The sequence below is a fragment of the Bos indicus genome, chromosome 27, assembly GCF_029378745.1.
Source record: "Bos indicus isolate NIAB-ARS_2022 breed Sahiwal x Tharparkar chromosome 27, NIAB-ARS_B.indTharparkar_mat_pri_1.0, whole genome shotgun sequence".
Lineage (NCBI taxonomy): Eukaryota > Metazoa > Chordata > Mammalia > Artiodactyla > Bovidae > Bos > Bos indicus.
Window position 1 is genome coordinate 41,470,529 of NC_091786.1, and position 26,429 is coordinate 41,496,957.

The window sequence follows — 26,429 nt, forward strand, 5'->3', positions numbered from 1 at the left end:
TCCCCACACACCTGTATTTCTAAACCTGACATCAAGTTCCTTTGTTGCTGCTAGTTACTAAGTCGTGTCCGACCCCCATGGACTGTAGCCTGCCAGGCTTCTCTGTCCATGGGGTTTCCCAGGCAAGCATTCTGGAGTAGGTTTCCGTTTCCTTCTCCAGGGGATCTTTCCGACTCAGAGATCAAACCAGTGTCTCCTGCTTGGCAGGCAGATTCGTTACCACTGAGCCACCTGGAAAGCCCTGAGGTTCCTTACCATATACTAATTATCTTAAATACTAATACAGTTTAAATTGAAATTTACTTCTCTGATTAGACTCTGCTAACACTGAGGTCACAGCAGAGGGAGCCCAGGATGAGATAAATGAGGCTCTTGCTTCATTTTGAGGGCAACATTTAAAAGACCATAAAAAACTCAGTAGTTGAGAGACAATATTTTAATGCCTTATTGTAAACATCAAAATGAATGCAACAATTATCCAAGATGAACAGTGCATGAAAATTTTCAGTAGAGAGGCTTGGATGCTGTTTGGCACCACCGGCCCCGTGGCCTTCAGTGTAACCCCAGCCCCGCTGGCTGCTGTGTCTTATTTGTCTTCTTACCCCAGCAGTTGATGAATACATGAATATATGAATGATTGGCTTCCTTGAACCAAGCCACCAGCCTGAAATTTGTAGACCCTGCTAATGATGGTGGCTACGGTGAAAGGTGAGCCTAGGTCACGAGAACAGCGTTGGCGTGCCGTCTCAGATTGGGACATAGGAGCCTGTGGTCTACAATTTGAATACGAGTTTCTGCCTTCAATCAGGTACCTATAAAATTCTCCTCCAATGTACCCCCGTGTGCAAAATTAGAAAAACAAACAGCATGTCCTGTTGGTAACCCTTCCTCACTGTGACGCAGCCTGGAAGACTCAGTGGGCTGATTTCCAATGGAAGCACGCTGTCTCAACACTGCACAGCACTGCCCTAGCCTGGGGCCTTCCCTGGAGGCCCAGTGGTGAAGACTCTGAGCTCCCAACGCAGGGCACAGGGGATGATTGGTCCGGAAACTAAGATCCCACGTGCCAGTGTGGCCAAAACAATAAATAAATAAATAAAATTACCCTCACTTATTGTTATATAACATTGCTTCATTAATTGCTTGAATAATGCCACATTGTTTATTTAGCTTTCATTTACTCTTTATTTCAGAAGTTTCCAGGCCAAATGAGATCAGAAAAACAAAGTCAGGGAACAAAGGGAAGCAACAGCTTTTATTCCGTTCTCTGTATGATGTTTCCTACTTAAGAAGGAAGCGAGCTCCCAGTTATACTAGGGAAGAGGATGTAAACTACAGGCTAGATAAACATAAGGTCCTGCATAGAGAACTATATTCAATATCTTATGATAAACCACAATAGAAAAGAGTATAAAAAAGCGTTTATATGTGTAAAACCGAATCTCTTTGCTGTACAGCAAAAATTAAACACAATATTTTACATATGTATACTTCAATTAAAAAAAAAAAAGCCCCAGCGGATTAGAACCTAGCACCCACCTCCTGTCCATTCAAAGCAGTTCTAGGGGCTCCAGGGCCCCCGAGAAGGCCAGCTGTCAACCGTGCTGGCCTCTCAGGGCAGGCTTTTCCCTCCGTGGCCAGCTTCTCGCCCACAGTTAGCCACCAGAGGGCCGCCTGTTTGGTTCAAATGGTGCAGACGCCACAGCTTTCCTCCAAACCAACCAAAACATCCCGGGCTGCTTTGGAGCAAAGCCCAGGAACTTCCCTGCAAAAGGAGAACAAACCCTGCAAGTCCTAGGGTGCCGCCTTGTTCAGCGTGAAGGAAAAAAAAAAAAAAAAAGCTCGGATTTCTTGCCAAGGACCCAGGGGGAAAGTGGGTCCGCGGACTCTGAAGCGAGAGGTCCCTCCATCTCTCCAGGGAATCCTGGGGTCTGCAACGATGCGCCCCGGAGCAGGGCAGTTTCTGAATTCTTGACAGTTCTGTCAAGAGGCTTCTCATCCCTGTCCCCGGAACGCTCACAAGAATTGGGACTAAAACACACGTCACTGGCTGCAGATCTAGAAAACTCTCCAATAAATCATCGTTCAGACAGTTGAGGCTAAAAAAAGGTCAAAGCTCTGTCAAAACAGTTGGTTATGTTAATACATGTGTACATTGAATAATGAAGTCGGAATTATTTTAATATTATCTGTAAGAAAATCATTATACCCTGACGTCCAAATAGCTTTCTGGCAACCCGAGCTTCTGACCGATGACATTTTCGTTTTCTGGGTACCGAGGATTTTCACAAGCACGCTTCTAGCCCAGAACCGCAGAAGCCTGCTTCCTCTTGTCCCAGCCTGGACCCTCGGCCTTCAGGACTAGGGTGGGGAGTGGATTTTAGAAGTGCGTATCTGACTCGGGCAGGACTTTTCAGGAGTATAAATTATTTTTGTCTTCCGGGTTTTATTTGGACGTGTCCCGGGCAAAGACAAACGATCCAGGCGGTCTTTCTGGACCCGTGCGGGGTCTGCACCCCGCGCCGGGCTCCCAGGATGTGCGGGGTGGTGCAGAGAGGTGTCTCCCTCAAGCGCAAGCCAGGTATTTTCCAAAACTTCCAGTCCCGGGGTTGGCGATGGGGGGGACCGCCAGACGCCCGGCGGGAGCGAGGCCCCAGGAGGAGCCAGAGCGCCGCGTCTGCCCCGACACGCGCCACAAGTGGTTTGGAGGAGGAGGCAGGAGCGCGGCGGCCGGGGCCCGGCGGAGCCCGGGCTTCTGGAAGTCACCCCTCCCGGCCCGTGTCCCCGTCCCCCGTCCCTTCCTCTCTGCCGACTAGAGGAATGACGCCCGAGCCCGAACCTCCCTGCGCACGCAGCCGGGTGGGTGGACGCGCGGCCACCAAAACGGCCGCGACATCGCCGCCGGGGGGAGGACTCCGGGGTGGAGGGCACGGCCGGGACGGGGCCCGGGGCGCCCGCACCTGGGGCGGCAGGTGCGGAGGCGGTGAGCCGGGCGGCGCGGGCCGGGCGCGCGGGGCTGGGGGGCGCGGGCCGGGCGCGGCGGGCGCGTCGGGGGCGGGGGCGTCGGGGGCCGGCGGGCGCCCGGGAGGCCATTTCCTCGCGGCGCCCCGGGAGGATCCGGGCCGGCCTGCTCCGGGCCGCCGCCGCCGCCGCCGCCGCCGGGCGGGCCGGAGGGGAAACCAGGTCACCGGCTGGCAGACGCGGCGCGGGCGCCGGGGCCGGAGGAGGGCAGCGGCCCGGAGCGGGCCGGGCGCGCGGGCCCGAGAGGCGGGGACTCGGCGGCCGGGCCGCGCTCGCCGCCCGCGCCTATAAAAGTGGAGCGGCCCCGGCGGGCGGCGCGGCCCCGGCCCGGCCGCCCCTCTCCGCCCGGGGAGTTGACATTTTGCAGGACGCGCTCCCGGGACCCCGCCGCCGGGAGGAGGGGGCGGAGGAGGGTGGAGACTGCGGGGCTCGGCCAAGGCGGGCGCGCGTCCTCGGGCGGGCGGCCGTGACGCGGCGGGGATTAACTTTGCATGAATAAGGCGAGTGCGCCGGGGAAGCGGCCCTCCAGCTCCGGGCTCGGGCAGCGCCCGCAGGCTGCCTCCCCCAGCGGGGGCGCCCCACCCGGCCGGCTCCAGCGCCCCGGTAATTCGGCGAGAGGACGGCGCGGAGGCGGGGGTGCGGGGGCGACAGTCCCGGCTGTCCGGAGGGCGGGCGGGCGGGGGTGTCGCGGGAACCCCTCGGGGTGCGAGCGGCGACGCCGAGCGCGCGGGCGGGCGGGCGTGGGTGGGGTGTCAGCCGCCGGGCGCCCGCCCCCGGGGCTCCGCGCCCCGCCGCGGGGAGGAGGTGCCCTCCGGCTCGGGCACCCTCGGGGAGCCGCGGCGTGGGCAGCGGCGGAGCGGGGCGGCTGGGGCGGCCGTGGCCCTCGGACCCCGAGCCCCGGCTGGTTGCCAGCCTCCTTGTGACCCGGAGTTTGGCATCCTCGGCGCCGAACCCAGTGGAAGTTTCCATGATGAGGAAGTTCTATGACACGAGGGTTCGGAAAAGGTTGGCAGACAGCGGGGCTGAGGGGTGGGGGCGGGGGGGGGGGTGGCGGCGGAGCCGGTTTAAAGGGACGGCGGGTCCCCCAGCCCCTGTTCTGCTGCCCCGCAGCTCAGGGCTTTGCAGGCGGCACGGACCCCGCGGGTGGCGTGCGCCGGTGCCCGCGCCTGGCGACTTGGCGTCTGCCCACCTCCTCGGGGATTTGCGGATGATTTCGCTTGCCTCCGGGTCGCGCTTCTTGCTTCGCTTCTCTTGACGCAGCATCTTCCCCTGGGCCATCTCGAGTCGGTTCCGATCCGCGCAGTGGTGCCAGCTGCGCGCTTTCCCCCACCCCCGCCACCCCTCAGAGAAGGTCTCATTTGGGGGAGTTTTTACTCCTGGTGGATGTGGTGCTTTTTATTTCCCAGCGACCATCATCAGGTTCTTATTACTGTTAAATCTTAAGTCTTCTGATTTGTTTTCAGTGGAGGTGGGGTGAGTGTTTTGGGTCTGGAAGGTTCAATGTAGAATTTTCCCCAAATGGGAAATGTTCAAGGTGGGGTCTGGAAGCATTACAGTTTCGTCAAGTGAAGCGAAGGAAGAGAGGAGCGTTTACCTGAGCAGACATCCGCCCTTCTCACACACAGAATTTGTGAAGATTCAAACACTAAGCCTAGTAAATACATGAAACAAAGTCTTCTCCTTAGCATGTTATTGATCCTAGGTGCTTGTGAGAGTCAGTCAAAGACCTGTTTTGAAGTTCAAGAAATTCAGCATTCCTTGGACAGTGTATTAATAACAGAGCACAGCAGTTTCTAATAGTATCAGTATATTGGGTAATGTAGACCTTTGGGGCAATAATTTTATTTGACCTTCTTTTAGTATGAATATTTACATTGCAGTAATATATAGCATGCTCTGGATTGCACAGTGATACAAATTGCATGTTAGTCAAAATATTTCACGGATTCATTCTGGATATTCACAGTGACAGATCAGCTCCCTGATTCACTGCTGCTTGCCTCTCCGATTCTGAAACAAGGCAGGGACTAGGAAACAGGAAATAAAAAGGTGTTTTAATGAAAGTTATTCTAAGCAGTGGATGTTTTCAGGAGTTTTCATGCCAGCTAGCTAAGCGTTTTAATTGACTTCGACAGAAATTCAATATCAAGCAACTTATTCAAGATGAGATATGTGAAGGCTTTGGTGAACAGTCACTTATTATTTGTGCATGTTGAATAGATATCATCAGAATCTTAATGAATTTCAAAGTTTAATTGTGTGTTGAAGTTGTGTCATCTGCTAGTAAATGTGATTTGCTTCTATTTTTCAACAAGTGAAAGCAAATGATACTGAATTTAGCCATAGACTTTTCCTAAATAAAGCAATTCCTGTTGGCATTACAATGCAAAGGCATAATTTTATTGACATTGAAAAATGCTTTTTATAAAGTAACTGACATTAAAAGAGAAATTAGCATTCCATTTACCCCTCTTTAGACTCTTTGTAGCAAATTTAGCTATAGAGGCAAATTAAGAAAGATCCCTTTTAATTTAGCAACTTTGGGAAAAGGAGGTTTCTTGAACTTTCCTTCCCAGTGGAGAAAGTCATGGATCCTTTTCCTTTCCTGGGAATTTTGCAGTTGCTGAAACATGGTGTGTGGAGCCACAAATGACATTGCACATTTCGTTTTAGTATGCTCATCTTTTTGAAGGAAATCAGAGTAAAGATGATTGGTTTCTTGAGCTCCTTTTTGTCATTGTACTGTAAGACTATGTGTTGCTTCTTTTAAGAGCGCTTCCCTGATGTTGGAGCAAAGGCAGGCTCCCATTGCTTCTCAGAACCCTTGCATTGTTTTTGCTTACCTTTATCCCTCTTCCGTGGTGTTATTTGGTATATGAATTGTTCATTTCAGTTGCTACTTGTTGAGTACTTGTCTCCCCTGTCTAGAATATAGAGTCCATGAGAAAAAGAGTCTTGACTACCTTGTTTACTCATAATTATCTAGCATCTTGACCGGTGCTTAGCACACAAGTAGGTGCTGGATAAATCTTTGTTGAGTAAATAAATGGTTGTGCCCAAACCCCGTGTTCCCACAAATACTTAAGTAAGCATCTGAGTGAGTGTGGATGGGGTGTGCCAAGGTCTGTACCTGTGTGTGCGCCACGTGTAAATGGCTCAGTTTCTCTCCTTTGATATGAAAGCTGGCCCTGTTTTGTGTTGTGACAACTCAGAGTTATTTCTGTGAGCTCTTCCTGGGGGCATTTGCCTTGAGTGCCTGGAAACCCTCAGCAGCGGTTTGTCTTACATGTTACCTTCATTCCCTGAAGACACTGACCTTCAGCTCCCTGGGTTTCAGCAGACGCTTATGAGTTCCAGAGGCATTGTCAGTGCTGAGAGTGAGATTCCAGGGAACAGACATCGCTGGATGATCGCAGTGCCTTCTCACTCAGCGAGTTCTGGCAGCGCCTTTGGCCTTGGCAGCCCCAAGGGGCCCAAGGGCATGTGGTGGTGTCACTGGTCTGCAAAAGTAGCTGTAGGGGAAGGGGCGAATGGGACTTTCAAGACCCAGCACACAATACAAGTATCCCCTTGCTGGTAGATCAGGAAATACCCTGGGCCGCTACCCTGCACGTAAGTTCAGTCAGTCAGCCTCTTTCCTGTCTCCTTGCCCCGTTTCATAAACAGATTCTGAACCTGATAATTACGGCAAATATTACACTATCTGAGTTTCCAAGTGACGGAGGTATGATACCCAAGGGGGCGTCTTCAAATTAGCTATTCATGAAAACTCTTGTGACAGTTGAGACTAAAAGGAGATTACAATGGATGGTTCTGGTCATTTATTTTTGTTGACAGAGTATTGACTTCCAGAAACGTGTATCAGTAAATGCAGAGTAAAAAAAAGCCCACAAAGTGATGAGACCAGTAAAAAATGATGAAGGAAGAGAGATCAACATCTTAGGCATAAATTAAACTGAAATAAGTGCTTATTGCGTTTCAGTTTTTAATTTAGCTCTGAACTTCTGTGTCCAAGTTAACAGAAAAGAAAAGGCGGGGAGGGGGCCACTGAGGTGGCAAGTATGTACAGAACCTGTGAGGATAAATCAGATAACATTTGTAAAGGGTTACCTCTACACGCATGCCAACCAGTTATACTCCCATGAAATATCCTGTCACGTAACTTGAACTTCATTTCTACAGAAAATGAAGTAAAGCTCTTTATATGGTAAAGTCTTTTGCCAACCTGCAAGAGAAAAAACGATGCAGAAAGTATAGTAATGGAAAGTCACCTGGTGGGACTTTATTTGTGGGGGCCTGAGCTCCGATGCTCAGTGGTGGAGATTTTGGACGCTGTCTCTAGTGCAGAAATAGAGCTCAGACCTAGAGGAATGAATGGTTAACATGTTCTTTAAGCTGACTTTCTCAAATATCCAGTGTCTCAGCCAAGCTTTTGAACTGGAGCAGTCTGAGAGGGCGGTTCAGGTCCAGGTTCTGGAAGATGGCCCTGCGGCTATAAACCTCTCTCAGCAGGTGGCCCTGATGCTTTGTGCGTTAGTCTGTATTGCCAGGCGGTGCAGTGACAGAGAACCTGCCTGCCAGTGTAGGAGACACAAGAGACGCAGGGTCGATCCCTGGGTGGGGGAGATCGCCTGGCCTAGGAAATGGCAACCCCCTCCAGTATTCTTGCCTGGAGAACCCCATGGACAGAGGAACCTGGCGGGCTACAGTCCATGGCGTTGCAGAGGGTCAGACGTGACTAAGCGCACACCTGCAGGACAGTTTGTTTGTTTCTGTCTGTTTCATCTCTGTCTTCCCCTCTGAACCGTGATGATGGGTTGTGGGTTTCCTCATCCTTGACTCATAGCGCATCTAGCCATGGCTCTGACATCTGGGCTCAGGGAGATGCTCCTTTGGAAGAATGAATGGGAGGGGCAGAAGGGAACGTGTTTCTCTGTCCTGTCTGGTACTGTGTCTGATGTCATCTTCTGACTTAGTTTTGTTCAAGTGAATGTTTGCTGCCTGGCTTACATTGTATGTCCATATCACAGCAGAGAATTTTGCTGCTGCTGCTGCTGCTAAGTCGCTTCAGTCATGTCCAACTCTGTGCGACCCCATAGACGGAAGCCCACCAGGCTCCCCTGTCCTTGGGATTCTCCAGGCAAGCACACTGGAGTGGGTTGCCATTTCCTTCTCCAATGCAGGAAAGTGAAAAGTGAAAGGGAAGTCGCTCAGTTGCTGAGAATTTTGCTAGAAGAGTTTATTCTCGTGTCTGAGCTGCTTGAACGACAGACGGCAGGTGAACTCCTTGCTTTATTTAAATTCATTTTAATTACCTGACTTGATTTCTCTTTTAGGCTACAAAGATTTGTGTACCTACTGTGTGCCTGGCCCCTCTAGCTGCTCTGCAGCTCAGCATGCAGCCTAGTGAACTGTGAGACACTAGGTGATGTTCATGCGGAGAGACTCTGAAGTGGTCTCCACTGTGATGGAATGGAATGCCTGTCGGGGTCCCTCACGTGGCCCCCTAAATAAAATAAACTTCTATTAATCTGAGGAGGTGATGGTTTTGTGAGGTTTCCCACCCATGTGTATTAGTGTAAGTTGCAGCACGATTCACCCAGGACTCTCTTGGGATCCATGTGGTCTGGGATTGAATACATTTAGGCTGGTGCATCTCTGATTAAGGATGCTCACTCTCCACCTTAAGGGCCTAAAGTGTTAGTCACTTGTGACATTTAGGCCAGTGCGGGCGAGAGGGAATGTGCACATTACCGAGTCACAAATAGTATTTCCACGTCTTCTCAGGAATCTGCCCAACTGACAGCTAGAATCGTGATCTACATTTAATGCTCATGTTGTTTGGTCCTGCTGCTGCTGCTAAGTCGCTTCTGTCGTGTCCGACTTTTCGAGACCCCGTGACTGCAGCCTACCAGGCTCCTCCGCCCATGGGATTTTCCAGGCAAGAGTACTGGAGTGGGATGCCATTGCCTTCTCCGTTGTTTGGTCCATACTGTCCTAATTTCAAGGCACTTTGGAGACTTTATGTCCTGGCAGCTCTTCTTCTGTGGTACTATTTTTATTGAGTGAGAAACTGAGCTCTGCTCTGAACTTAAGTATCCTTTTCAAGTGACAAGTCAGGAGACCCAAGAATTAGGACCCAGGAGCTTGGCTGTCTCCCAGGAAGCATACTGTAGCTTTTCCTTCATGACAGATGCTCTGACATACACATATACATGTATGGATATGTATAGGTGTATACACGGCATACAGTAATATTTGTATTATTTGCATTGTGTAGATAACTGTATGTAATATGTGTAATAACATATGCATGTGTGTTCCTGCATGTGTGTGTGTGTATGCCAAAACTGGACTGTAGACGGGGCACATATAACAATTAGGAAAGGACTGAACTGAACTAATTACTCAACTTCCTAGTTTAAAAAAAAAAAGAGCTTTCAGGTATCATGGCTTCTCCTCTGTGATCAAGAATGCAGGGTTTTTTATTCAGAAAGTCATGAATGATGAGCTGATGAAAGCAAAAGCTTGGACAGATACGCTGATCGACCGCAGGTGTATCTTCTTCATTTGAGAAGTACGCTGTCTGACTCCTCTGGAGGCCCAGGAGTGTCTGTGTTGAGGAGAGTGGAGAAGACAGCCCTTGTTTGGATGGCAGGCTGTGTGATCGTCGTCTTCGGAGCCCATTGCGTCTTCTGACACTTGTGATGTAGGTTGTTCAGTGGTTCCCGGGAAGGTCCTGATACGCTCCTCCTTTCTTTCGTTTGTCTCAAGACTGTTTCCCCAGATTTAAGCCCTGGTTGTTCAGAACAGCTGCTCAGCAGTTCATGATTGAGGTTAGCGATCGTGACATTTTTGGGCTCGGGTCAGCGTTTTCCTTTCTCTCTCCCGTCTGCATCAGTATCTCCCCACTTGCATGTCCGTACTCGCAGAGGCTCCTCTGACAAGTCTGTGTCCTGTTCTCACGTACAGCGAGAAAGGCACTGCTCGTCTCTGGCTGCAGCCGCGGTTCCCACAGAGAGAGACGCCACAGCCCTGCTGATGTCCCCAGCTGCAAAGCCTGTCATCAATTTCCGTCCTCCTCCACGCTCCTGAATGTCTGGGCACATCCTGATTTTAGTTTATACTGGTTACTCTATGGGAAGTCCTCAGGTTAACAACTTAATGCAAGTGTTTCCAGAGCCTGCTTTTTATGCTCGTATACAGGGGCAGCATGTACCAAAACGTATTTGATCACCATATTCTCATGTGTGTGTGTGGCCACAAATGGCCAAAGTTGGATGCAAAAGGTTGTGAGGAATAATTCATGGTGTTAGTCACTCAGTCGTGCCCGACTCTTTGCGACCCCATGGACTGCAGCCCACCATGCTCCTCTGTCCTTGAGATTTTCCACGCAAGGATACTGGAGTGGGTTGCCATTTCCTTCTCCAGGGGATCTTCCCAACCCAGGGATCGAACCCGGGTCACCTGCACTGCAGACAGATTCTTTACCGAAAAAATAGTCCCATCTGCTTTAGAGCATGAGAACCCACTCCAGTACTCCTGCCTGGAGAATGCCATGGACAGAGGAGCCTGGGGAGCTGTAGTCCATGGGGTCTCAGAGTTGGACATGGCTGTGGTGGATTAGCAGGCAGGCTTTAACTTCTGCTACATTTTTTAATTAAAATTACTTAGTTATTTTTGGCTGTGCTGGGTATTTGTTGCTGCCGGGACTTTCTCTGGCAGTGGCAAGTGGGGGCCACCCTCTCGTTGCCATGCACAGGCTGCTCACGGCAGTGGCTTCTCTGGGTGCAGAGCACATGGGCTCCAGGCACATGGGCTCAGAGGTTGTGGCTCCCAGGCCTCATTACTCCTCTGCACGTGGGCTCTTCCAAGATCAGGGATAAAACCCATGTCTTCTGCATTGGCAGGCGGATACTTTACAACTGAGCCACCAGGGACGCCCCTTCTACTGCATTTTATGACAAGCGATCACTCACAGTGAACCTTTATGCTCTTCTGTAGAAAAATCTATCAGTTTGTATTCAATAGTATTTAATGCTGCCACTGTGATGATATAAAGATTAGGCTAAATTGCTGTTACTTTAAAAATGTTATAACCGTAAAATATCTTTTCTTGACTTCATTTCTGGTATTTAGATAAATTAATTGACTCCAGGCATAGAATGGTTTATTTCTGCCTTATATATTTTTGTTTACTTTTCTGAATTTCGCCTCAGCTTCATTGTAATTTCTCCTCCTTATTTTACTCCCAGCATCTGGAAACCTAGAATAATGTATTTATATCTGAATTGTAGTTACAACAGGAGGAAGCATACAGTTGTATATCTTTGTATTATTTGTGTTTTTTTTTTTTAAAGATACCAGGGGAACCTTATACAGGAAATCTAAAAAAAAACCAATGTAAATTATGGCCTGTGTGGATGATGAACATATCAATTTATCCTGTAGTATAGTACCTGTGAGGGATTCTTGAAAGATACTCCTAGGCCCTTAGCTTGTTAATGTGATCTCACACTACAGATTCATACACGTGAGGTATTGCTAAGGCTAAGGCATCCTCTGGAATGTACTCTATATGAATTCATTTACTGTTAATTAAAAATGTGTTTTCCAATTTATTTTTATTTCAGATGCCACAGAACCAAGCCTTAAAAACGTCACCTTGTTTCTTTTCTCCTGAAATCTATCCATTCCTCAATCCAGCCCTCTATCTCTACATCCACCCCCATCCACGCACCCATCCATCCATTAATCCCTCCATTCCTGCATTCATCCGTCCACCCATCCATCCTATATGCACTGGGCATCTACTGGGTACCAGGCTCTGTGGTGGATCCCCATGGTGAACATTTAAAGATCCTTGCTATAAAGATGCTCAGTCTCCTGCGTCAGTCTACAGGCATTAATTTAGCATAGAGCAGAACACTCCAGTGTTCTTGCCTGGAGAATCCCAGGGACGGGGGAGCCTGGTGGGCTGCCGTCTATGGGGTCGCACAGAGTCAGACACGACTGAAGCGACTTAGCAGCAGCATCAGCAGTGTTTCTCAGCCTCTGAATCATCGACATTTGGGACTGAACAATTCTTTCCTATGAGGAGCTGTGCTGTGTATTATAGGATATTTAGCAGCATTACTGGCCTCTTACCCCACTAGATACTTGCAGCCATTGAAAAATGTCTCCAGATATTGCCAGGTGTCTCATGGGAGCAAAATCACCTCCACTGAAAACCCCTGGTGTAGAATTAAGAACCTGGCTAAGAGTGGTGATGTGTGGGTTCCTGTCTTGTCTTCCCCTGACTCTGTTGCTTGTGCCCCATCTCCTCTATAACACAGTGAAGATTAAATGAAGTAACGTAGCACTGGACCTGCAGTGAGGTGTTAAATATTAACTGCTCCCACAGAGGTAGAATTAGTGCTTCCACAGTTACAATCAATTACAATATAAGTAAGTTCTGTGATGGAGTAAGTACAGTGTATGGGGGGTGGGGAGAGTTCTAGGAGTAGGAAAACCATCTGCAAGTGTATGAAATGGGATAGAAGTATGACACATTCGGGGATTGCAAGGAGCTTACTTGGATGTGCAGAGGACCGTAAATGAGGCCATGGGGGCAGGTGGGAGCCACATGATGAAGGCTTTCGAAGCCAAATAAGGAAAGTGGGTTTTATCTTGAAGAGACTAAGGGTTAGTGTATGAGAGTTTTATTTTGAAAGGGTTTTTTTGGAGTAGGTCTTGAGTGGGATGGAGACTGGAAATGGCGAGCCCAGTGAACGGTTCTAGAATAATATACTGACATGAGGGTAGCTGCTAGAACGAGGCAGTTATATGTTGCTGTGAAGTCTTGGGGAACAGATTTCACTTTCTCCAAGATGTGGCAAATTTTTAACATTTAATTCCAATAAGGAATATTTTTAGCAAGCTGGCTCTACGTTTGGGGTAATTTCAAGTTTAATTTGAAAGCAGATTACATGATAGGTTCTCTTTAAAGTATTTTCAAATGAAGCTTAATTTAAAAACTATCTTACAGCCTATTTGTTGCTCAATATTACTCAAGGGTTCCTCTGCTATTACGTGTTGATTTTCTGATAGGGATTTTATTACTTTAATGATGAAAATTAGAGATGGGTGGAGAGTATGAATCAGTGAGTGAATGAATGATAATGACCTTATGGAAATACCACTTAATTTAGAGTAAAAATATTTTGGACAAGTCTCTTCACTTATCTGAGCTTTAATTTCCTTAGTCATGAAGTAGTTAGAGTAGGTGAATTAGGCAATTTCAAAATTATTCTTTATCTGGGTATTATCAGGATTAAGTTCTTCATATTGCAAATTTTAATTTTCAAAAATATTGCAAATATTTTACAAGGACAACCCTTGTAAGTCAAGGACAGCCCTACCTAGGCTGATACAAAGACAAACAATGATTTCTTTTCCTTCTCTATGTCCTTAGCATGATACTTCTTATCATTGGTCTTATTTCTTAGTAACCCAAAACAGATCTTCTACAAACACTTTGTATAATAAGCCATTATAATACAAATGTTGAGCTTTTCAGGACTACTCTGAGAGTCCTACTTTTCAGCTACTCTGTAGTGGAAAAGCAGCCACAGGTAGTATGTAAATAGTCATGGCTCTGTACCAATAAAGCTTTATTTATAAAAACAGTGACATGTAATTTGCTGACACCTACTCTCCCAGCAGGAGTCCAATAGAAATATAAAGTGAACCACGTATGTAGTTTAAAATCTTCTAGTAGCCACATTATAAATTAGTAAAAAAGCAACCAGTGTGTTTGATTTCAACAGTATATTTTATTTCATCTAATATATTCAAAAATTACTGACATAATATGAAATAATAATGAGATTTTTACTTTTTTGTATTAAACCTTCAGTATCTGGTATATATTTTACACTTGTAGCAGATCTCAGCCTCAGCTAGCCACATTTCAAGTTTTCAATTGCCATTGGTGGCCAGTAGCTGCTAGAATTGGGCTGTACAACTTTAGCCTTAAAAATCTATGATTCTATCAAATTCCATGCACAAAGAAACTCTATGCATTATTTCAAGTGATTGAGACACTTACCTTTTCTCTCCATATGTGTTGGTTAGGAAAACATCAAGCTTTGGAAAAAAAAAAAAAACGGGCAGGGGCTAAAGAAAGTAAAATTGTATCTTTCATTGCTGTTCCGGATTCACTGGGGGCTCTGCTCTGTGTGAATTTCGGAGACTCCGGATTTCCTGGGTCTTGGTCCCTCCGTCTCCAGCTCAAGGCTTCCGAGGTCACGTCCTCACTGTGTCAGACCCCTAGAAGGGAAGAGACGGGGCAGAACGGGCCTCTTCCCTGCCTCGGCTTGGAAGGGACACAGCATCGTTTTGCTCCACTTCCACCAGCGACAGCGATCGCCTGCCCACACCTGGTGAAGTGGGAGGGGACATGCAGCCCCGCCTCCCGGACGGCCCTGGGCTGGGGCGGGAGTCATCTGCCCCTCTCTGCCACTCTTTTTCAGTTCTTGGGAGGCTCTCCTCAGAGAGCTGTCTTGGTGCGTTTGGAGGCATTGCTGCTGCTGCTGCTAGGTCACTTCAGTCGTGTCCGACTCTGTGCGATCCCAGAGATGGCAGCCCACCAGGCGTTACGTGGTGGAAACCTCTCCATAGTGACGAGGTAACCCACATCTGGGTTTTAGTGCAGGATCGCCCTCCTAGCTGACCCAGATCTGTTTTCTCCCTTCCTGCTCGCTCTTACGGGGTCACTTTTAATCTGCCTACACCTGCCTTTTCCTTGGAGTCTTTGACTGTCATCTGGAACTTCTTAATAAATCTGTGTGGGTCATAATATGTATATAGTGTTGGGAGTTTACCGATCAAGCCTGGTGTAACTGGCACATTACTAATGATGCTGACACATTCTAAAATTTTTCACTGGAGAAGAGTTGCTTACAATATTGTGTTAGTTTCTGCTGTACAGCAAAGTAAATCAGCCTTACATATACATAAGGCCTTCCCTGGTGGCTCAGATGGTAAAGAGTCTGCCTGCAAAGCGGAAGACCTGGGTTCAATCCCTGGATCAGGAAGATCTCCTGGAAAAGGCAATGGCAACCCTGTCCAGTGTTCTTGCCTGGAGAACTCCGTGGACAGAGGAAGCTGGTGGGGCTGGGCTACAGTCCACAGGGTCACAAGGAGTTGAATACGACTCAGTGACTGACAGATAGGTACATACATACATCCACTCTTTCTTGGATTTCCTTGGCATTTAGGTCACCACAGAGCACTGAGTAGAGTTCCCTGTGCTATACAGGAGGTCCTCATTTGTGCTGGCATTTTTTTTAAAGGAAACTAAAATGAAAAGTGGAGCTATCAGGAAGCAGAGGGCAGAGCTGATTCTTGGTGTGCTGACAGAGGAGTTGAAGCCATTTTCCTGGAATCGTTTTACAGAGCTTTAGACAGTTTAAATAAATGACTCATTACATAATATCTTGACTAAAAATAGCAAGTTTCCTAGTATTTATTCTATTTATCATTCCTTACTACAATGGAGAAGCCCAATGTTTTTTAGTCAAAAAGGATATTTGCTTGTTTTCTTCCCAAATTATAAATGTATTAATGTGTTTGATCAGATATTCAGCCTGTTCTGTAGAAATGCATCTGGTGAAGGAAGTGGAAGAGAGAAATGAATAATAAAAGTGAGGTCAGTGAAGAGAACAAAGAAGCTCTTTCCTTCTGACTCTGCATATTTTACCTTTTTGAAAACTTATCGTTTAATTATTATTAAAATGTCTTCTTCTGAGAGTAAGGGACCTGTACTTCATTAAGAACTGGGACCAACCAGTGATCAGAGGTATCATGCTAAAGACATGTAAAAAGTAAAAAAAGAATCATTTGCCTTTATATTACCCTAAGCAGGGCTGTCTTTGATGGCACAGTCTATTTTTGTGAAATATTTTTCAGTAGTTATGAAAATTAAAACTTGCAATATGAAGAAGTTAATCCTGATAAGTGCCTCTCAAGTACAGAATCCAGCTAAGACTTTTTTTTTCATTGAAATATAGTTGGTTTACGAGGCTGTGTTAATTCCTACTGTACATAAAAGCGATTCAGTTATATATATATTTATTTATTTAAAATATTCTTTTCCACTGTGGTTTATCATAGGATATTGAGTGTAATTCGCTGTGCTCTAGAGTAGGACCTTATTATTTATCCGTCTATATAGTAGCTTGCATCTGCCAATCCCAAACTCCCAATCCATCCCTCATCCGACCCCATCCTTCTTGGCAGCCACAGCCTGTTCTCTGTGTCAGTGATTCTGTTTCATAGACAGGTTCATTTGTTCCGTATTCTTGATTCCACATGTAAGCGGTATCGTATGGTATTTGTCTTTCTCTTTCTGACTTACTTCACCTAGTCTGATAATCTCTAGTTGCATCCATGTTGCTGCAAATGGCGTTAGTTCATTCTTTGTTATGGCTGAGCAGTATTCCATCGTATATATGTATGACATCTTCTTTGTCCATTCCTCTGAAGGTGAATATTTAGGTTATTTCTGTGTCTTGGCTGTTGTGAGTAGTATTGCTTTTGGGGTGCATGTATCTTTTTGAATCCAGCTACTCCTTGCTATCCCGTCACAAGAAAAAACTACTTCTCTCAGTCACGCCCCACTGGTTACTGCCCCTCACTAGGATCCCTGGGGCAAAGGGTAGCCTGCAGTGTGGGCACCAGGAATGTCCTATTTTAAAGTCCTGTCACAGAGCAGGTAGGAGAGACATCCCCCTTCTCTGAGAGACAAAGTGCGAATTGCAGGGAGGGTGGAAACGGGGGGCCTGGGGTCCTGGCCTGGTTGAGAGCCGGGGCGCTGGGGGGAGATCAGGAGTTATGGGTAGAGGGGTGGCATCACTCAGGCACTGAGTTGGATGCCAGCTTTGCCACCTTCTAGCTTGCGGTCTCTCTGACAAGTTACTTAACCACTTTGAACTCCAGCCACCCCATCTGTACAATAAAAATAGTATTGATACTTCACAGCCTTGTTGAGGACACTAAATGAGATTGTGGTTATGAACTGTGTAGCCAGTCCAGAGTGCCTGGGAGGGCGCGGTACATGGGGAAACAGTCTTATCGTTATCTTATTATTTCAGAAGTTGTAAAATTGATTGTGTTACGTCAACCTGCACCCTAGAAGTATGGAGCCTGATTGTTCCAAAGGCAGGAAATCAAATTTCCTTGATCACTTTGTATTATTAGTTACTCTTTTTTCAGTTCTAAATCATTAGGATGCATTTACTGGTAACAGTCTCCTTTTTATAGTCACAGCGTTTGTCACTCAGTCGTGTCTGCTGCTTTGCGACCTCATGGACTTAAGCCCACCAGGTTGCTCCATCCATGGGCTTTTCCAGGCAAGAATACTGGAGTGGGTTGCCATTTTCTTCTCTACTTTTTAGAGATGTCCTGGAATTTTTCAGCCTCAAGAGATATGTTCTGTGGTCAGTCGTTGAACTCAGGGAACCCTCAGGGTTTGCATAAAATAAAAATAATAGATGGTCAGTTACCTGCCCAGGGCTCCAGGCTCTTGAACACAAAGTTGGTTCTCCCACTTGGACTGAGTGTGATGCTGAAGCTGACTAACGTACTGACTTTTTTTGTAGCATCTACTCTTGCTTCTTGCTCTGATGTTTTTCTGCTGTCCAAAAACAAACTTCTGTCCCTTGTCTGTGTGTGCTAAGTCATGTCCAGCTCTTTCCGACTGTAGCCTGTCAGGCTCCTCTGTCCATGGGATTTTCCAGGCAAGAATACTGGAGTGGGTTGCCATTTCCTTCTCCAGGGGATCTTCCTGACCCAGGGATGGAACTTGGGTCTGCCGCACTGTAGGTGGATTCTTTACCATCTGAGCCGCCAAGGAAGCCCTCTGTCCCTTACAGTCTAGCATATATTTTTTCCTGCTTCTGTTTCAACCCAGCTTCCAAATATCCTTCATGCAGGGAGCTCCCCAGGCCTGCCCTGGTTCATTAGGATTGTGATCCAAATGATCTCTGTTTCTTCCTTGCTGAAACGTACCCCTTTAATGACAGTTTCCTTCAACCCTTTGTCCAAAGGTGATAGTACATGTTAAGTCTCTTACTATATGGATTTCCTCACTGTTCATTGCCCAGACCTCACATTGGTCAATGAGGTGGCGATTTCTCTGCTGGATTTGAAGTTCTAAGAGGGCAGGGGCTGTGTGCTAAAGAAGTTTAGTGGAGTCTAGATGGCAGGCTCAGAAGGTAGGTGCTGAGTAATGCTGTCCTGCTGTTTTGACCAACCACATGCAGGCTGTTTTTGTATAATTAGGATGAATCTAATTTTAAAATGAACAACCGTGTGTCCTCAGATGAACCAGAATATACACTTACAAGGCGCTGCTGTCCTGCATTATAAATAAGGGAATAGATTGCCCGGCAGAAAAGCTCTGCTGTTCTTTTCCCTTTTTTAAAGAAAAGAGAAAGAAGGAAAGAAAAAAAAGCTCTACACAGCTAAGAACTGAGATAGAAGATCTCCTGTCCCCCCCACCTACGCTGGCGAGAAATCAGGGCCCCAAAGTGGATGTTCTCAGCAGAGATGAAACCCAGCCGGCACCCACAATCAGAGAAGACTGGCTTCAGAGGACTCATAAAGAGCCACCCTTAGGAGTGGCTTCCTGTGGACAGACCCTGAGCTGCACGCCGGTCCTCAGAGACTGTGGGACCCCCTCAGGGCAGGGCTCGGTCCCCGAGGAGTCAGAGTCCTTGGAAGGCGTCGGGTGCATCGCTGTCTACTGGCCTGCTGCTGGTGGCGTGGGGAGCCCTCGATACACTGCCGCCATCACATGCCTCAAGCGCCGAGCATTTTCTTGAGATTCCTTAGCATCTCGGATGCCCGCTGTAGGGAAGATGAGTGATTTAGCATCGCCCCGAGGGGGCTTACAGTTCACGTCTCTCCTTTGTCTCGCAGGGGTTTGAAACGGCTGATCCATGTTGCTGTTCTGTGGTTTTCGGTCCCCCCTGGTAATCCGTCCAAGTTCGTTTGACCCTCGGCCGCCCTTGTTTCCAGCTTTGCCTGTTCCCGGCACTAGAGTAAGACCTCCCTCCCAGAGTCAAGTGTTACTTATTTAAGTTCTTGCAGAGGTTTGACTTCAGGGGCACTTGAGACTTGTAGGGATTGTGCTTGGGTTCCCTGCCAGCCTCAAGCTAACGATGTGGGAGAGACTGGAATGTACTTGGCATGAGCCGCGTTTCTGATGGTCTGAAAGGAGTAAGTCTAGAGCCCGTGGCTCAGCAGATCCCGGGATTCTGTTCTCAGGACCAGGGGGTGGGAAGGTCGGACCCTCTGAGAGAGGGCGACTGAGAACCCAGAGATCTCCCACATCCGAGGAACCTGAGGATCAAGTGACCGACACCCCCAGTGTCCCTTCCAAAGACTTGCCATTAGAGTTTGGGTTTCCCAGAAGCAGACCCTGAGCTGAGAATTGAAATGCAAATTATTTTAGGGGGACGGTAAAGAAAGCACCCATATGAGAGTGGGGGGAAGGGGGGCAGGACAGGAACAGCAGCCAGTGAGGGGGTGTTGCCAAGCACCTCGCCACTGTGGGCACACTGCAGAGCCCTGGGAGGCAGTGTGAAGCGGGTCTGCTGGTTGCCCAACCCAGAGGCAAGGGGGCCGGGACCTATTCATCCAGACCTGCCTGGCATTGGTGCAGGGCTGCCTGCAGAGGCAGTTGATTTCCTGGCATTTCAGGACTGCCACTTGGGCAGCCAAGAGCACGCCTCAAGGCAAAGGAATGCAGTTTCTGGCAGTTGGAAGCCCAGCCGATGGGCGCCGTGGCGGGGTCCACACCCACCGCAGGGGAGCCTTTCTCGCCAGAGGTGCGTCACCCCACAGGGCAGCCCATGGTGTGTTTCCACCCGAGGGTGGCTGCCTTCTCTCCAGCCTGTGCTTGGGAAGAGGCGTAGGCTGCCTTCAGCGGGAGCAGCGGAACCGAGCCCACTGGCGATTGACTGGGGATCCAGTGGAAGGGGCGGGTAGCCGATGCCGGACCCCCTTCTTGAGCTCATCTCCATCCACACTGTCTCCCTCTCTCTCGCCCAGTGCCCTAAATAGCCCAATGGGCCTGCTGAGTGCATTGTCTTTCCTAGTAGCTTCTCCTCTGGCTCCTGTCAGGCTTACCTTTGTACCCCTGGGTCATGGTCTCAACCTGGGCACTGCAGACATCTGGGGGCTGCCAGTTCTTTGCTGTAGGGGCTGCCCTGAGCTTTGTAGAATGTTGGGCAGCCTCCCTACCCTCCACCCGCCGGAAGCCCTGTATTCCACTCCTGAGTGATGAAGGTGAAAAATGTCTCCGGACCTTGGATGCCAGTTGTCCCTGGGAGGCATAATTTCCACCACCAGCCCCCCCGCCAGAAAACCACTGCCTTAGACCTCAGTTCCAACCCTCATCCCCTCTCTCCCCCAAACTCCGCATTAATTGTCATTACCCTTCATGAAGATGCTGCTCCTCACGGGGGTGGGAAGAGGCATCCGCAGTCAGCTGCCTCTTCCGCCTGCCACCCCATCCCCCGGGGGTCAGGGATCGCTGCCCTGCTCTGTCTGTCTGTCTCTCTCTTTTGCCTCCCCTCCCCTCCCTTCTCCCTTTCCGCATCGTGAACACATGTGATTTGGAAGGTGCCATTCTTCATTTCTGCCTCCCTCTTATTAAAGCGCCCTGCTCAATTCAAGAAAGCAAATGCTGTAATGAGAAATCAGCTAATAAAGTAAGTTGTCCCATTTAAAAAATCACACTCATAAGTTCACGTTTTTAATCAAATGTGTATGTGCCAGGTACATGCTTGGGTGCAGTGGGTGAGCCCACTCCCCGTCCCTCCAGATAGGTGCACAAAATGATTCCACAAAAGACAGCCTCACCAAAATTAAGACTATTTTCATTTTATCAATGCACGTATCCTCCGAATTCTGGAGGCGGAGGTGCAGAAAGCCAGTATGGTACCAGGAACAGTAACAGTGACCATCAGTGTTTCCTAGTGTGGGGATTCTGACTCCGTGGCTTAGAATTATGAAATCATGCTTTGAAAGCCAGGACTTCCTGCCGTCACATTCAGAAGTGTGTTATGAGTGTGTCCACCTTGATGAGCAGGTTACACAGTTTAACAGGTGCCTGAAACGAAAGGTTAGTAAGTCACACTCTGGTTGGCCGGCATCATCTTTGGTGCCCCTGCTTTGCTGAGACAGACAAAGTAATTGTCCACAATTTGGGGTGATCCCATCCAGAAGGCTTCCCGGCAGTCACCAAAAGAGTGGCCTTGTCCCTGCTTGTTTTGGCGGAGGTTGGTTCTGGAGGAAGGACACAAGAGTCCAGATCACAGAAGAGAAGATGAAAGCGTAAGGGGGCCTCCTCTGCAGTGAACGCAGGCCACCCCCACCCCGCTTGGAGGCAGCAGGGCTGTGTGGTGGTGGGGAGGTGTTTCACACCGCCCTGCTCCTCTGCACCCCCTCTTCTTAGCCTGCTACCCCCAGACTGGTCCATCCATACCTCCCCAGGCACAAAGGCAGAATCTCGCACCCCAGTCCAGCCCAAGCAGACTCTGCGTTTCAGTACAGGCCCCCGGGGGCTCACTGCAGTAGGAGAGGAACTTCTGTTCTGCCTGCATCTTGTCTATGAAAACACATGGGGTGCAAGCATAGAAAAGAGTTACAGGGTGACCCCGGTGGGCATTGACTAACTTGTTATACCTAGTCTGTTGTTTTTCAGACTTGATAATCGATACGTTAATGGGCCCTGAATTCACATAATGAGTCACAAGCAACAAATGTTGTTAAGTAAAACAGACTAGAAGAGAAGGTCTTAGAGGAAGCCACAGTTTACAAAACATCTATTTCATTAAAAAAATACGGACACACACACCCCATCTTTATATGTATGTTCTGATAGGTGAATAAGAATTCTGGCTGGGGTTATGGTTAAGAAACAAACAAGCAAAGAAATCCTCCTAAAATGAATGTATCACTTTATATATGTAGATCAGTGTTGTAAAAACTAAAATCTAACATACGCATCTGATGAAAGGTGGTCACTTGACTCTTCCCCAAAGGTAGTGCGATTACATTCCCTAAATCAGATTCCTGAACTGGGGAAACGTTAATAGCATATAGGAATAGTAAAGTGATCTCAGTGGCATATGCATGACAACAGCTTTTACATTTCACACTCAAGTTCAAGAAAACAATGCTCTGTCAGAGAATATTACCTCAAAATCTTGAAAAAGAAACCAAAGACAAGCTCACTTTAAATCAAGAGAAGACAGCTGTAGAGTGATGGAAGGACATCGGTTAACTGGAAGGGAGTAATTTAGAGCCCCAGAGAAACTCGCCAGGTTATGAGAGGTCCAGGGTGTCTCAAAAGTAGCGGTGCTATTTAAGTGTCAGCGTCTCCAGAAGCGTGAATGCTGCTGCCGCTAAGTCGCTTCAGTCGTGTCCGACTCTGTGCGACCCCATGGACGGCAGCCCACCAGGCTCCCCCGTCCCTGGGATTCTCCAGACAAGAACACTGGAGTGGGTTGCCATTTCCTCCGCCAATGCATGAAAGTGAAAAGTGAAAGTGAAGTTGCTCAGACGTGTCCGACTCTTTGAAAAAAAAATATATATATATATGTTCAAATTATATAATTTGAGTATATATGAGCATATGTATTTTGAGCATATGTTGAATATATATTAAATATATATCATTGGAAACCAATATGAGAAACGATATTACAGATATTATAAATGGGAGCACCTTATAACAATCTCTTATATTTTATTTCTGAATGGAATAAATTGCAGTTCCTCAACATTGGGGTTTGATGTTTTTCCATAAATTGTATTTTTACTTAAAAAAATAAAATATTAATTTGAATAATATGAACTTGAAGATATTCGTATTTGTCATAATGTATTGTTTGCAATTTTCTGCTCCTTTGAGAAGAAATCCGGTACTTCAGGCTCTCCGTGTTGCGTGATGGTTAGAATTGTATAAAGTACCACTGTTGCCCTCAAGACTAATGAGAACGTGACAAATTTTGAGGTCCGTGCCAAAAGAACATTTTGTTTTTAGAACATTAGCTGTAGAAAACCACATATTAGTGTCATGGCTTTCCTGTGTGATTTATCATAGATGTTGTGTTTTTTTCAGTTGAAAAGCACAGCTCATTGTATTAAGCCATTCTTCTATGCATAGCATTTTAGACAGCTTTCATATGTACCGTTTTCAAATCAGTAAGAAAGGTAAAGGTTTCAGCACGCCCTGGTCTGATACAGATCCACCCGGTTGAATCAGCCGTGCCCATCTGTAAGTGTCTGAGGCTTGATTCCCTCCAGTTCCATGGTCAGCTATGCAGAGCATGCATGGTCTGCCCAGTCCTTGGTTCTATCCAGAAATCAGAGACATTTTTCCTGTGAAGTATCAGAGAATCTTTGCTGGATATGTTTGAATTACTGTAGCCTTCTCTTTTTCACATAAGAAACCTTAACTATCAGAGCAGCCATTCATCCTGCCCCAGAGTCAGGGTCAAGTAGCTCTGTGCCAACTGAAATAGGTTGTGGTGGCTGACGTGTCTGAGCTTGGCAGTAGTGTGTGATTGATTAGTAATACCTGCTGTGGGCTAATTAGGAGTAATGGCCTGAGTGTCAGGTATCGTTTTTTATCCTTGTCCATACCTGCTGCCGCTAAGTCGCTTCAGTCGTGTCTGACTCTGTGCGACCCCATAGACGGCAGCCCACCAGGCTCCCCCGTCCCTGGGATTCTCCAGGCAAGAACACTGGAGTGGGTTGCCATTTCCTTCTCCAACGCATGAAGGTGAAAAGTGGAAGTGAAGTCGCTCAGTCGTGTCCGACTCTTCTCGACCCCATGGACTGCAGCCCACCAGGCTCCTCCGTCCATGGGATTTTCCAGGCAAGAGTACTGGAGTGGGGTGCCATTGCCTTCTGCGAAGGAGGATTGAATCTGCAAGACATTTTCCCATTGTGTGGACTTGGACTTTAGTCTCCCTTCAATGGAGACTGTATTTATTCTGAAGATTTGTTCATTTTCTAGTCAATGTTAAATGAGAAAACTCATTTGTAAGTCAGGGAGCCTATGTAAGAGTGTTTCCATATTGGCAAGTTTATTGTGATATCACAAAACAAAGCACAAGGTGAACTTTTGTTTTTTAATTGTCTCTTTGGTTTTCTGAGTCTTGACACTCAAATATTTAAATATATTATTAATGCTACTTTAAAACTGAAATATCAAAATTGTTGGAACTCTTTTGAGAAGATGCTAAGTTCTCAGAATTGAAGACAGTATTTTCTATTATATTTTAAAATGGCAAAAATGTGTGTATGTAATTTGTCATTTGAACTTCATGGTCTATTTACTTTCTCAATTATAATATCATCCTCTCAGAAGGATTTGGCCAGCCCCTTAACATGGAGAACAGGAAGGAAATTGATTGTATATGAGAAGATAAAGCAGGTGGGTGATCCCAGTGAAGCTTCTGCTGGGTCTACCAACCTAGGAAGATGGAAAGTCTGGGACTTGAGCCCAATAGTGCAAAACTGAAGTTGGAAGGTCAACAGAGTGTGTGTTTCTTATTCCAAGTAAAACTGAGTCTTTGCTAATTAGTTTGATTGGACTCGTTGAAATCTCCCCGTGAGAAGACCTGAATAGTCTTTCCTTCCATTATTACTCACCTACCAAATTTCCAGGTCTACCAAACCTGGAAGGTCGTAATTGCTTACATTACATGAAGTGATTATAACGTCCTCGGGAATTGATGTAAAGAAAGAAATCTTTTGTACACGTGGTGTCGGCATTCTTTGGAGAGAGAGATGAATCATTTTCTTCAACAAGTCCAGGCCTTGACTTTGTGAAGACTGGCAGAGAGGGCAGTGGGGGACAGCTGGCTTTGCACAGCTGCCTTTCCTTTGTAGGGGCTGGTGTTCTTCAGGATGAAATGGCCTGTGGCTAGATATGTCTTCATAGGGCTTCCCTCATGGCTCAACAGTAAAGAATCCGCTGGCAATCCAGGAGATGCAGGTTCGATGCCTGGGTTGGGAAGATTCCCTGGAGGAGGGCATGGCAACCCACTCCAGTATTCTTGCCTGGAGAATCCCATGGACAGAGGAGCCTGGTGGGCTACAGTCCATGGGGTCCCAGAGTCAGACACGACTGAGTGACTGAGCACGCACACGTGCACATGTGTTCATACCTTAGAGGATTCTTGTAGAAGGGAACCAAGTGCGAGGTCCCCGTGGATGTTTTAAGATGTCACCTTCTGGGCAGCTGTGATATGTGTTATTTTGACCATCAGTAATTGAGTTTAATATTCTCTGGAACAAATGGTGGGTTAAGAGGGTCTCAAAAATCACAATGAACATCTTTTTAAAGTTCCCTGCCATTTTCAGCCACAATAGTTTTAATGTAACATAGCAGGTATGATATGAACCTTGGACAGACCTGAATATAAATATGAATGTTCCCACTCAGCTAGCTGATACGGCATTAGGAAAAATTTATTAACTTCCAATTCTATAAAAATATTAAAAAAGAAAGCCTGCCATGTAGGACTATGGTAGAGTAGAAATATCTGGAAAAGAAATTCTTAGTGTAAAATGAAAGGAAAAGCAGAGCTTTGCATTTAATATGAAAGCTTTGAGATGTGCCTGCTTCCAGGCCAATCCTTGTTGGGGGAGAAGAAGGAGTAGAAAAAATTAAACTTAAGAAGCCTACCAAAAAGCTGTTCTGTTCATCAGGAATTTTTTTTTTTTAAGCTTTTATTCAGGGTTTTAAAGCAAAGCTAGTCTCTCGTGGTTTTCTGTTGGGCGAAGTGGAGATACGCAGGTTGATAATAGGAAATTTCACAAGTTGAACAACCATATGAACTGATGTTCCCGGGGATCAATGTCAGGCCAGCAGAGGGAGGAGGGTCTGCCAAGGACGCCCAGCCTTCTGCCCCACCTCTGGGTGGATGCTGTGGGTGACACCGTGGAGACACAAGCGGCACGCTCATCAGATGTTCAGAGTCACAGCTGGAGGCGAGAGCCAGGAAGCCCACCCCAGAGTGTGGATTCAGAGAGATCTTGAGGGGCTGGAGAAGTCAGATGTTCAGAGTCACAGCTGGAGGCGAGAGCCAGGAAGCCCACCCGAGTGTGGATTCAGAGAGATCTTGAGGGGCTGGAGAAGTCAGATGTTCAGAGTCACAGCTGGAGGCGAGAGCCAGGAAGCCCACCTGAGTGTGGATTCAGAGAGATCTTGAGGGGCTGGAGAAGTCAGATGTTCAGAGTCACAGAGCTGGAGGCGAGAACCAGGAAGCCCACCCCGGAGTGTGGATTCAGAGAGATCTTGAGGGGCTGGAGAAGCAGCTCCGGATCAAGAAGACCCAAAG

The 26,429-nt window shown here is 47.3% G+C and overlaps 1 protein-coding gene across 2 annotated transcripts in view; it reads left to right on the forward strand.

Annotated features, from left to right (window-relative positions):
• The first annotated feature begins 3,357 nt into the window (after positions 1-3,357).
• The window catches only part of THRB (thyroid hormone receptor beta), a 436,468-nt gene continuing 413,396 nt past the window's right edge, over positions 3,358-26,429 (forward strand). The window contains exon 1 of one of the 2 annotated variants that reach the window (XM_070781685.1): positions 3,358-3,624. The gene's annotated coding sequence lies outside the window, so the exon portion shown is untranslated. The remainder of the gene's footprint in view (positions 3,625-26,429) is intronic. The other variant, XM_070781684.1, reaches the window with a different exon arrangement.